Source organism: Macaca fascicularis, chromosome X (genome assembly GCF_037993035.2).
Source record: "Macaca fascicularis isolate 582-1 chromosome X, T2T-MFA8v1.1".
Taxonomy (NCBI): Eukaryota; Metazoa; Chordata; class Mammalia; order Primates; family Cercopithecidae; genus Macaca; species Macaca fascicularis.
Window position 1 is genome coordinate 51,436,408 of NC_088395.1, and position 13,175 is coordinate 51,449,582.

The 13,175-nt window shown below is 39.1% G+C and overlaps 1 long non-coding RNA gene across 1 annotated transcript in view; it reads left to right on the forward strand.

The window, feature by feature from the left end:
• The window catches only part of LOC135969020 (uncharacterized), a 41,305-nt gene extending 35,476 nt beyond the window's left edge, over positions 1–5,829 (forward strand). The window contains exon 3 of the long non-coding RNA XR_010584072.1: positions 4,300–5,829. This is a non-coding gene — a long non-coding RNA (uncharacterized lncRNA). The remainder of the gene's footprint in view (positions 1–4,299) is intronic.
• Positions 5,830–13,175: the final 7,346 nt, after the last annotated feature.

Below are 13,175 nucleotides of genomic sequence, written 5' to 3' on the forward strand. Positions count from 1 at the left end.
CCAGCCATGGAACCTTTGCTTTATAGAGGAATGGAGGAATGTGGGTCAGAGGCAATCAGTGCCCCAGTGTTCTTCGCCTGTTGCATCTGGGATTCGAGCTTTTACCATATAAATTGAGGCTGGGTGAAAGAAGGGAACTTTAGTCCTCTCAGCAGCTACTGCCTAGAAGAGAGCTTCCATCTCATGTGGCTGAGTGAGAGGAATGATACTGGCAGCTCGCCCTTCTTACTGTGAAACCATAGCCCCAGGCTGGGAGCTGGAGAGAGAGGGAGCCCCTGTTTTTTGGCTGCACGTGCCTGGAGCTGAGCTTCCATAACATGGAGCTGGAGGTGGAGAGTAATCAAACAAACTGTTAATCTTCTTACCAAGATTTAGTTAAGTTTTCTTGAATAAATGCTTCTCCATTTGTCACATATCCTGAGGTTAATTTCCATAGGCTTCCAATGATTGCTTTTTAATAACTTTTACCAGTTAAATAGTTGGTTTGCTAGGTAGAGGGTAATCTGAGCTCCTTCCTCTGTCATTCAAGAAGTCTCACCTTAATAATCACTTCCTGATTTTTTCTGCACCAAACTCTTAATTCTTTCAGTTATTTGAAAGACACAAATATTACACTTTTAATATTGCCTCACAGAACACTAATTTGGGTAATTCCCATTGATCTTTCTTCAAGTTTACTGATTCTTTCATTTAATTTCTGTTGTTAGGTCCATCCAGTGAATGTTTTATACTCATTAATTTGTTTTCTGTTCTTAACTTTGTATTTTTTAAATAGTTTTTGTTCTGTAGATATCTACTTTTTCATTCATTTCAAAAGTGTTTTTACCTCATGGAACATAGATATACCAGCTACTTTAAAGCCTTTGATAATTCCAACATTTTGGTCATATTATAATTGGTATCTATTGATTATTTCTTTGGGAATTGATCATATTTTCCTGATCCTTTATATGTGGTATAATTTTGGTTTGTATTTGCAAATTTTTAAATAGTCTGTTGTGAATGTTTTAATATGGGATCTTGAAGATAGAGAGTACCTGTGCAATTATTAGGAGAGACACGGGGAGGAAATAAAGAGTCTATTACTTATAGCTCTTGGGGGTCCATGGCACATGTAGAGACTGTACACACTGAGGTCAGGGAGTACATGGAAAAAGAGAGAAAGAGAGAAAGAGAGAGGCCCATCAGCCAGTACTCTTATTGGGGTTAGGGCAGTTATCCAAACCAGATTTCCTGAGGGGGCTTTTCATTGTTAGATTTAAAGCAAACACACAAGAGTTCCAGGAGGTCACACTGTAAATGAGAGTTGGTCACTGTGGCATATCTGCACAGTTCATGAGGGTGTGTGGGTCAGTGGGGATAGTCAAGTAGCTTATATCTAGCTGTCCCTTAGGGAGATGGTCAACAGAAGGAGATTGTATAAGTCAGATATCTGTATCAAATATATTGAGAAACTAGGGGAGGTACAGAACTGGAAGCTGTGCCAAGGGTGACTAAGCCCTGCTTCTGGTATGAGAAAATTAAACTTATATATAAAATGGATGTCAAGGCAACAGAAAATTATGAGAATTTACTACATAAGCCATTAAGTCTGTTAAAATAACCTGGAAAATATTGATCATTGTTTCTTTGTTAAGCAATCAATGTAGTTAAGTTCAGACCACATGTTCTCTCCTTTGTTTTTTTAATGTATTCTTAATTATGGATGCATAATCATTGTATGTAATAATGGAGTACATGTGATGTTCTGATACATGTATACAACGTATGATGATTGAATCGGAATGATTGAGGTCTCCATTACCTCAGTCATCTAACATTTGTTTGTGTTAGGAACATTCCAATTCTACCTTTTAATTATTTTAAAATATACAATAAATTGTTGTTAACTCTGGTCACCCTATTGTGCTACTAAATACTAGATATTATTTATTCTGTTATTTTGCACTACCCTCACTTTATTCTTATTCATTCTCTCTATCTCCCTCCCCCATGCCCCCCCACTCTCCCCTACCCTTCCCAGCCTCTGGTAACCATCAATCAACTCTCTGTATGTATGAGTTCATTTAAAAAAAAATTTTAGCTCCCATATATAAGTGAGAACATGTGGTATTTGTCTTTCCACCCCTGTCTTTTTTCACTTAACATAATGTCCTCCAGATCCATCCATCTTCTTGCAAGTGTGTGTGTGTGTGTGTGTGTGCGCGCGCGTACATATATATATAATATTTTCTTTATCCAGTTGTTCACTGATGAACACTTAGGTTGATTCCATATCTTGGCTATTGTGAGTAATGCCAGAGTAAACAAGGGAGTGCAGATATCTCTTCGATATATTGATTTCCTTTCTTTAGAAATATATAGCCAGCACTGGGATTTCTGGATCATGTGGTACTTCTACTTTTAGTTTTTTGAGAACTTGCATATGTGGCCTTTATTATTTTGAGGTATGTTATTTATATTCCTAGTTCATTGAGGATTTTTATCATGAAGGAATTCTGTAATTTTTTTTTTTTTTTTTTTTTTTTTTTTGAGACAGTCTTACTCTGTCACCCAGGCTGCAGTGCAATGGTGCGATCTCAGCTCACTGCAACCTCCGCTTCCCCGGTTCAAGTGAAGGAAGGGTGAATTTTATCAAATGCTTCTTCTGTATCTATTGGGATGATCATATTTTTTGTCCTTAATTCTGTTTGCATGATGGACTGCATTTATTAGTTTGCGTATGTTGAACTATCTTTGCATCACTGGTGTAAAAAAACCCACTTGATCATGATGTATTATCTTTGATGTGTTGGATCTGGTTTGCTAGTATTTTGTTGGGGATTTTTGTGTTATGTTCATAGGGACATTCATCTGTAGTTTTCTTGTTGTGTTCTTGTCTGATTTTGATATCAGGGTGATATTGGTCTCATAGAAGTTGAGAATTCCCTCCTTCTTGATTTTTTGGAACAGTCTCTGGAAGATTGGTGTTAGTTTTTCTTTGTAAGTTTGATAGAGTTTGTCTGTGAATTCATTTGGTCCTGGGCTTTTCTTTGTTGGGAGGTTTTTAATTACTGATTTAAACTCACTATCTCACTGCTTCTTATTGACCTGTTCAGGTTTTCTGTTTCTTCCTGGCTCAATCTTGGGAGGTTGTATGTCTCCAGAAATTTATCCATTTCCTCTAGGTTTTCTAATTTGCAAGTGTATAGTTGTTCATCATAGTCTCTAATGATCTTTTGTATTTCTGGGGTATCATTTTTAATGTCTCCTTTTCATTTCTGATCTTGTTTATTTACGTCTTCTCTCCTTTTCTTTTAGTCTAGCTAGCAGTTTATCAATTTTATCTTTCCAAAGGACCATTTTTTTTGTTTTCATTAATCCTTCATGTTTGTTTTGGCCCTATTTTATTTACTGGAGCTCTAATCTTTCTTATTTATTTTCTTTGCTAATTTTGGGTTTGGTTGGTTCTTGCTTTTCTAGTTCCTTACGTTTCATTATTAGGTTGTTAATTTGTAACCTTTCTACTTTTGTGATATAGGCATTTAATGCTATGAACTTCCCTTTTAGCACTGCTTTTGCCAGTATCCCACAGGTGTTGGTATGTTTTGTTTCCAGTTTCATTTGTTTCAAAAACTCACAGGCAGTGTTTTTTTTCTCCTGACCTTTTTCTGGTGTCATGCTATTCTAGTTGTTTAGATGTCTTGTAAATTTCTTGTTGGGAAATGGAGATTTTAGATAATACATTGTAGCAATTCTGGATACTGCCCATCCCACCCCACCCCCGAGTCTTATTATTGCTAGTATGTTTGTTAATTTGTTTAGTGACTGGCTAAATTTGTTTATTTCCCCTCCCTGTAGTGTTAGATCTCTGATGCTGCTTCTCAAATAGGCGCAGCCTTGTGTATACCCACAGTCACACTGGGGTGACATTGGTTTTGTTAGAGCTCTCTTTGACTATTCTTTTACTTGACTATCCAGCTGTTAAGCCCTACAAATTAATGATTGGTTGTTGTATGGTCTTTAGTAGTGCTTCAGGACTTAAATTGCTGAACAGACTAATCCAATAACATTCAGGCTCTTTTGAAGAAGTTCCTGTGGACCATGATTGAGATTTTTTTCTGAACCCTCCTGGGCTCTTCCCACATCTTTTTCACAGGCTCTTTTATCTTCCCAGGTCAAACCTCTGAGTCGTGACCCTGGAGGTGGGGTATAGACAATGGCATGCTTCTCTCTGAGTGATATTTCACTTTAGCAGCTGAATGCTCAGTGGGTATGTGTGTAAACTAACCTCAAATTATCTTGACTTGCCTCTCCTAGTGTGGAACCACTGCCTTACAGGAGTGATTGGATCACTGCCAAGGGTGATTTGGACCTCAGTATTCTCAGTGGCACCCTGTCCGAGATGGAGATTTCACCCCTCAAGTGGTATTCAGATCAAAGAAGGGAAACCCCACCTCTCAGCTACACTCATCTGGAACTTAGTAACAGGTAGCTGGGGGAAGGATAAGAAATACCGACATCTACCCTTCCCTGAAAGATTGTCCTCTAACTGGGAGTTTTGGAGAGAGGAAGCCCTGTGCTCTTGGCTGCAGCAGTCTGGAGTATAGTTCCTGTGTTACTGATCTGTGAAAGGGGAAACAAGGAGCAGGTTTCAGCTTGAACACCACAGACTCACCATTTTTATCAAACTCTAGTAGATTTCCTTGAATAAATGCTTCTTCGTTACTTACATGCCCCCCGAGACCACTTCTAGAGACTTTAAATGGCTGTTTATTTTTAATATATTTTTTACCATTTTCACTGGGGAGCAGGTCCATGAAAATCTTCACACTGCCATGCCAGGAGTAGAACTCTGATAGTTCTCTTTTTAATGAAATTCATATTCTGACTGAAAAAGAACTTATGTAGTTATAAGGTGACTCAATCTGGGTTGCTATAACAAAATACTATAACTGAGTAGTGTATAAGCAATATACATTTACTTTCACAGTTCTGGAGGCTAGAAGTGTGAGATCAAGGTGCTAGCAACTTCAGTGTCTGCTGAGAGTCCAATTTATGGTTCACAGATGGCACTTTCTCACTGTGTCCTCCTCACATGGTAGAAGGGGCTAAGCAGTTCCCTGAGGCCTCATTTAAAAGGTCACTAATCTCAAAATGAGGGCTCTGCCCTCATGATCTCATCACCCCAAAGGCTTCACATCCTAATACTATCACATTAGTGATTAGGTTTTCAACATATAAACTTTGGGGGGACACAAACATCCAGACCATAGCTTAAAATATAAAAGCGAAAGAGAAAACGAGGGAGAGAGAGAGCATACAACACAGAAAATAATAAAAAATACTTAAAATGCCACAGTCAGCATTTTATTATATATATTTCCAGACTTCCGTCAATGCATACACACACAGATTTCTTTATAGAAATAGGATTAGGTCATACCTGCTGTTTTTTAAATTGTTCTTTTCATTTACAAAAGAAGGTAGATGTATTTCATGTTAAATAATATATGTGCTTCATCATTTTTAATGTTTTCATAATATTCCATTACACTGATGTACTATGTTTATTTAACCAGCCCTCTTCTGATCAACATTTAGGTTGTTTTATGCATTGCATTATGACAGTGCGTTCTGAAAAATAGACAAGGCATAATTTGCTGGGTTTTTTATCATATGGGTAAAAATCAGTGGGTAGTCTATGACCCAATAAATGTGCTTAGATGTTACTGAATTCTTTAACATGCTTAGGTAATAACAATGTGTTTAAAAGCTGTAAATAAATACACTCAAAGTAATCTTTTTCTCCTGTGTGTACTATACAAGAAATAACTTACCTAGCCTAACAAACAGAAAAGCTCATCACACTTCGATCTCTCTCCTCCCTTCTTTCTCCAGCTCATACCCACCCCCATCCTGACGGAGCAAATTTAGGATCCTGTGTCTTTACCATATTCTTTCCCTACAGAGCCATTGCTGCTTTGTTATATAAAGACATCCCTATGCTGCAACACTCTGCTCACCAAGCAAATGGATGATAGTCTGGCATCTTGTCTACATCAGCGTCCAGTCGGGAGACAGAAACTACACCCATGATTTTATAATACAGCATGAGTTTAAAAGTTAACCAGATATAAAATTCTTAACTAGGTAACTGACAGGAAAAAAAGAACTGTAAGGTACCATGAAGGGAGCAACTGCATGAAGCAGGTATAACCCTCATGGCAGAGGAAACAAAGCACTTGGAATTATTAAAACTTGGAAACTTAAAGGAGGAAGCTTCATGGAACTGGTGTTTCTTTGTTTGGAGAAGAATCCACATGAATCTGAGACCACGTTCTCTGAGGAGGGGTGCTTCTCAGATAGTGTTGGTATATTTGAGCTTGGGAGAGGGGCACTGCAGAGCTGAAAGTCAGACCTCTAAGAAGAGGGCACTGGATGGAAGACTATTTCTAGTGTGCCTGAGCTCAGAAGAGAAGTCCTATTGAGCAGAATTTCACACCTCAGAGGAGGATGCTCTGCTAACGGGTGTTGGTATCTCTGAGCTCTAAAGAGAGGACCAGGAAAAGAGTTTGGGGGCACATGACCCAGAAATTTTAACCCCAGGTTTATAACCAAAAGCATTTAAAACTGGTGTTCAAGCCAAAACTTTTACACAGATGTTCATAGCATGCCTATTCACAAGAGAAAATGTGAAAACAATCCAAATGACCAACTGTGGTATATTCATACAATGAAATAATATTATCTATAAAAGGAATGAAATACTGATATGTACTACAATATGAATGAACCTCAAAACCATTATGCTAAGGGAAAGAAGCCAGACACAAAAGGCCACAATAATGTATAATTCTATTTACATGAAATATAAATAATAGGCAAATTCATAGGGAAAGAAGGCAGATTAATGGTTGACAAAGACTAGGAGAAATAGAGAGTGACTCCTTAATAAGTACAGAGTTACCTTTTGGGGGATGAAAATGTTCTGGAACTAGATTGTGGTGATGTTTGTGCAATGTTAGTGTACTAAATACCACTGAGTTGTATATTTTAAAATGGTTCAAATGGTAAATTTTATGATATATGTATTTACCCCAATTAAAGTAATTAATTGCCCCAATTAATTAATTAAAGAGCAAGGTAAATGGGCTGAGACCCATACCCTTGAGTAACATTACAAAGTTGCATATAGAAGAGTGGGTTTGAATTGAGGGGCAATATCTTAATAACTGACATATACTGAATGCAGTTTGTTTATCAGAGGGAAAAAATGATGTCTGCCAGAGGATCCTGCTTAGGGGATCTGGCTGTCACTGATTATTAACCATGTGGCACATTACATGTTATTCACTTACAGTAGTTAGAACAAGTCTGCCACCTGAGATACTCGTCCAATTTTGGGGTGGACGAATCCAGCTTTCCAGCCTTAATTTAAGGGCAAGACTGTGGTGAATCTTGCTACTATGCAGGGTTGATGTAACACACATACCAAGTTAGTTTCTAAAGAGAAATCCCCAAACTCAACTTGCACCTTCTTTTTCCAACCATGCGCTGAGTTAGTTAAGACTGAAGTAGGGTCTCTAGATTTACATAGTTCTGAGGCAGGATAGGCAGTCAAGGAAGTGATCATGTCCTTGGGATGCAGTAACCATGGCGACCATACAGTCAACACAATAAGCTCCAGCATTCTCATTGTAGTTAAGCTCATTCAAGCAAAGCACTCTCCAGTAGGAACTTTCCCCTCTAGAAAGCACGCGCATTTTGATTTTCCCTGTCCTCAGACTCACATTTTGCTCATTATAATAGTAAAAAATACACCCCTGGGTGGAGATTTAAGATGCTAATGAGACATGTGACCTATGAACAAGCACGTACAGGTACTGCAAATGTGCACCTAGAGGACCACCCAGAACATGCTTACTAGTAACACCTCTTCCCACCTCCTTATAAATAATCATGTAAGACTCCCAGAAAAGGAGTTTCATGTCTAAACAGGATGACAAAAAAACAGGATGGGGGGCGTGGCAGTCCAAAAAGCAACTTTTTGGGCGCCAAAACAGAAAAGCCTGTCCTCATTTAGGTCTGTGGGCACAGGCCTGAGGGTGGAGCCGTCACCAGGGACTCCGCCCTTCTCTACCCAGCAGTTCCCTGCCCCGCTCCCGTATCACCAACACTGCTTTTGCCAGCATTGTTTCAATGAAGTTCTGGGGGAAATGATTTAAGTTGTCTGTATTGCTTATATGAATATATGTGCTACCCTCCTTTTGAATGCTGCTTCTGTATTAGTCATAATTATACTAACCACATGGGTTGCTGTCAACATTCAATATTTGCGTATTTTGCTGCTTAGTTTTACATCTTTCAGGCCACATTTCTTTTTTGTTTTTTAAAATTTTTTATTATACTTTAAGTTCTAGGGTACATGTGCACAACGTGCAGGTTTGTTACGTATGTATACATGTGCTATGTTGGTGTGCTGCACCCATTAACTCGTCATTTACATTAGGTATATCTCGTAATGCTATCCCTCCCCTCTTCCCCCACCCCACAACAGGCCCCAGTGTGTGATGTTCCCCTTCCTGTGTCCAAGTGTTCTCATTGTTCAATTTCCACCTGTGAGTGAGAACATGCGGTGTTTGGTTTTCTGTTCTTGTGATAGTTTGCTGAGAATGATGGTTTCCAGCTGCATCCATGTCCCTACAAAGGACATGAATGCATCCTTTTTTATGGCTGCATAGTATTCCATGGTGGATATGTGCCACATTTCTTAATCCAGTCTGTCACTGATGGACATTTGGGTTGATTCCAAGTCTATTGTGAATAGTGCCGCAATAAACATATGTGTGCATGTGTCTTTATAGCAGCATGACTTATAATCCTTTGGCTATATCCCCAGTAAAGGGATGGCTGGGTCAAATGGTATTTCTAGTTCTAGATCTTTGAGGATCTAGTTTACAGTCCCACCAACAGGGGAAAAGTGTTCCTAGTTCTCCACATCCTCTCCAGCACCTGTTGTTTCCTGATTTTTTTAATGATTGCCATTCTAACTGGTGTGAGATGGTATCTCATTGTGGTTTTGATTTGCATTTCTCTGATGGCGAGTGGTGATGAGCATTTTTTCATGTGTCTGTTGGCTGTATGAATGTCTTCTTTTGAGAAGTGTCTGTTCATATCCTTTGCCTACTTTTTGATGGGGTTGTTTTTTTCTTCTAAATTTGATTGAGTTCTTTGTAGGTTCTGGATATTAGCCCTTTGTCAGATGAGTAGATTGCAAAACATTTCTCCCATTCTGTAGGTTGCCTTTTCACTCTGATGGTAGTTTCTTTTGCTGTGCAGAAGCTCTTTAGTTGAATTAGATCCCATTTGTCAATTTTGGCTTTTGTTGCTGTTGCTTTTGGTGTTTTAGACATGAAGTCCTTGCCCATGCCTATGTCCTGAATGGTATTGCTTAGGTTTTCTTCTAGGGTTTTTATGGTTTTAGGTCTAACATGTAAGTCTCTAATCCATCTTGAATTAATTTTCGTATAAGGTGTAAGTAAGGGATTCAGTTTCAGCTTTCTACATATGGCTAAGCCAGTTTTCCCAGCACCATTTATTCAATAGGGAATCCTTTCCCCATTTCTTGTTTTTGTCAGGTTTGTCAAAGATCAGATGGCTGTAGATGTGTGGTATTATTTCTGAGGGCTCTGTTCTGTTCCATTGGTCTAGATCTCTGTTTTGGTACCAGTACCATGCTGTTTTGGTTACTGTAGCCTTGTAGTATAGTTTGAAGTCAGGTAGCGTGATACCTCCAGGTTTGTTCTTTTGGCTTAGGATTGTCTTGACAACACGGGCTCTTTTTTGATTCCATATGAACTTTAAAGCAGTTTTTTCCAATTCTGTGAAGAAAGTCGTTGGTAGCTTAATGGGGATGGCAGTGAATCTATAAATTGCCTTGGGCAGTATGGCCATTTTCATGATATTGATTCTTCCTATCCATGAGCATGGAATGTTCTTCCATTTGTTTGTGTCCTCTTTTATTTCACTGAGCAGTGGTTTGTAGTTCTCCTTGAAGAGGTCCTTAACATCCTTTGTAAGTTGGATTTCTAGGTATTTTATTCTCTTTGAAGCAATTGTGAATGGGAGTTCACTCATGATTTAACTCTCTGTTCGTCTGTTATTGGTGTATAAAAATGCTTGTGATTTTTTGTACATTGATGTTTTATCCTGAGACTTTGCTGAAGTTACTTATCAGCTTAAGGAGATTTTGGGCTGAGACAGTGGGGTTTTCTAAATATACAATCATGTCATCTGCAAACAGGGACAATTTGACTTCCTCTTTTCCTAATTGAATACTCTTTATTTCTTTCTCCTGTCGGGCTACATTTCATATTCAACTTGTTTGTTGTCCCTCCAGCAGTACTTGAGACTGCCACCTAGTGGACGTTGTGATTTATTTGTTGATCAAGTTTTCTGTTGACAAAATTTTCTCCATTTTCAGGAGCACATTAACAGTACCCCATTCCTCCAGGTTTTATGCATTTTCAGACTCCTTCAGATTGTCCTTCAATAGGCTTTCTTTGCTGAACAAAAGAAGCACAGTCATGTGGATGCCCAATTGCGGGGATTTCACTGGTGAATTCCAGGTATTATAACTGGCAAACCAGTGAGGTATGGAAAGGCTTGTTGGGGAGACATTCCAGCTCCCCAGCTCGCAGCAGGGGCCATCTTGGTGGGGCCTGGAGATGTCCAGTGTCGGTTAGACTTAGGATGGTGCATTGCAAATGCTCATTACCTCCTAGGGCTTCGGTTTTATGGGGATTCAAGGGGACTCCCTGGACCCCACCGTGGTCCAGCTTTGCTCTTAGAGACACCCATGGCCTCCCGTATTTCAATATATGTTTCAAGCAGAACCCCTTATTCCCTTAGGTTTAGTCCTATCCTCTCTATTGGGATTAGCAGGGTCAACTATGGGAGTTGGAGCCTTGGGAAGCCAGCACTAACTGTCTCAGGAGACTGCAGTGGCCCTCCAATAAACAGCAAAGGACCTCACTAGGCTTCAACAACAGCTAGACTCCGTGGCTGCTATAGTCCTACAGAGCCAAAGAGCCTTAGATCTCCTCACAGCTAGATAAGGAAGAACATTTTTGTATCTAAGAGAAAAATGCTGTTTTTATATCAACCTGTCTGGTCTGGTCCAGGAAAATATTAAAAATATTGTTATCCAGGCAGACAAAATTGAATCTTTAGGAACTTCTGTGGGAACTTAGAAGCAATGGCTATTATCTGCCCTGCTTCCTTTAATATAAGTGGCAATTATTACCGTACTTTTAGCCTTAACTTTTGGGCTAACTTTGTTTAAAATTCTAACTGATTTCTTGCTCTCTACGTTACAGCAATTCCAGGACCACATGATGGTTTTCCAAAGCTTCTAACCTTTAGCTGCTAATGAGCTATCTCATGTCTTGTCCACTGGTCCCATGAATGACATGGCTTACACTCCATTAGATCAGGCAAGAAGAGACGTTAGGGCCCAGGCTAGGCAGGGACAATGTTGCACTCAACAGGAAGCAGTTTCAGAAGAAATGACCTAGTCCCTCAACCTCCCATATGATTATGGGCCCTAAAATCTCTTAGGTGGGGAATTGAGGCAGGATAGGTGGTTGAGGAAGTGACCGTGTCCTCGGGATGCAGCAAACATGGCAACCATACAGTCAACACAATAAGCCCCAGCATTCGCATTGTAGTTAAGCACATTCAAGCAAAGCGCTCTCCAGTAGGGACTTTCCCCTCTAGAGAAGATGTGCATTTTGATTTTGCCTGTCCTCAGACTGACCCTTTGCTCATTATAATAGTAAATAAATACAGCCCTGGGTGGAGATTTAAGATGCTAATGAGACATGTGACCTATGAACAAGCATGTGTAGCTACTGTGCATGTGCACTCAGAAGACCACCCAGAGCATGCTTACTAGTAACATGTCTTCCCACCTCCTTATGAATAATCATGTAAGACTATCAGAAAGGGAGTTTCCCCAGTAATAATCAGCACTGTCTCATCCTTATGAACATCCCATCCTGAATTCTCTCTGTCTCAGGGTGTACTCTTATTCTGCACTTAACTTTCAAAATATTATTTTTCCTTTGCAATAAACTGCTCTATCTTGTGTCTCCTTTTCTGTGTGTCTCTTGTTTAAATTATTTTAAACTAAGAAGACAAGAACCAAGGTCTCACAACAGCCATCAACAGTACCAAATCCATAAACCCCAAGGATATTTTTCTGACAACTGTGATTTTAGCTTCTCTCTAGGTAGTTATACTAGCTAATTCGTAGTATAACTATGGGCTATATACTTTGAAGATATGGCATAATGCTATTTCCAATTAATGGAAGCTTCCAAGTCAAGGGAAACTTCAAATCTGATCACACAGATTACAGTAATCTCACTATTGCACTTCTATTTATAATCAACCTAATTGTGTTTACTATAGTAGTAAAGGTAGATGTGTTTTTCTTTATGACTTAATTTTCCTTTTTATATTTTCTGTCTAAGATCATGAGTCATTTGAAACTGTATTAGAGCCTCAATTCACCATGTAAAGTAATGCAAATGATGTATTCTTTCCAGCTGTAGTTCACATGTCAGCAAAGGACACAAATGGAAAGTATCTTAACTCCTTCCTTCAACATTTGCTGCACCAGGTGTTACAGGAATAGTGAAAAAGTGGACAAAAGCTCTCAGAAATGGAGAGAGAAAAAAGACAGGTACACAATGACAACACAGTTTGATCAGTGTTACACAGAGATAAAGATACTGGGGTGTAGAATCACAGAAAGTGGGTATTTTCCCTTGTCTGGTGGATCAGTAAAGACAGCCTAAAGGAAAATATATGTCTCTAAATTTTGTAATATGAGAAGGGCTTAACTAGAGATGTAGTAGAAGATATTTCTAACAAAGAGAATAGCAGTTGCTGGAAAATTCAGAGTGGTTTGTTTAAATTAGTGATTCCCATCAGGGAAAATTTTGCCCTCCTCCTTCAGGGACATTTGGTAACAGCTGGAAATATTTTTTATTGTCACAACTGGGATTTTCCTAGTAGCATCTAGTAGGTAGAGGAGCCAGGGATGCTGCTAAACATCCCACAATGTACAGTACAGTCCCCCACAATAAAGAATTATCTGGCCCAAAATGTCTATAGTACCCAAATTG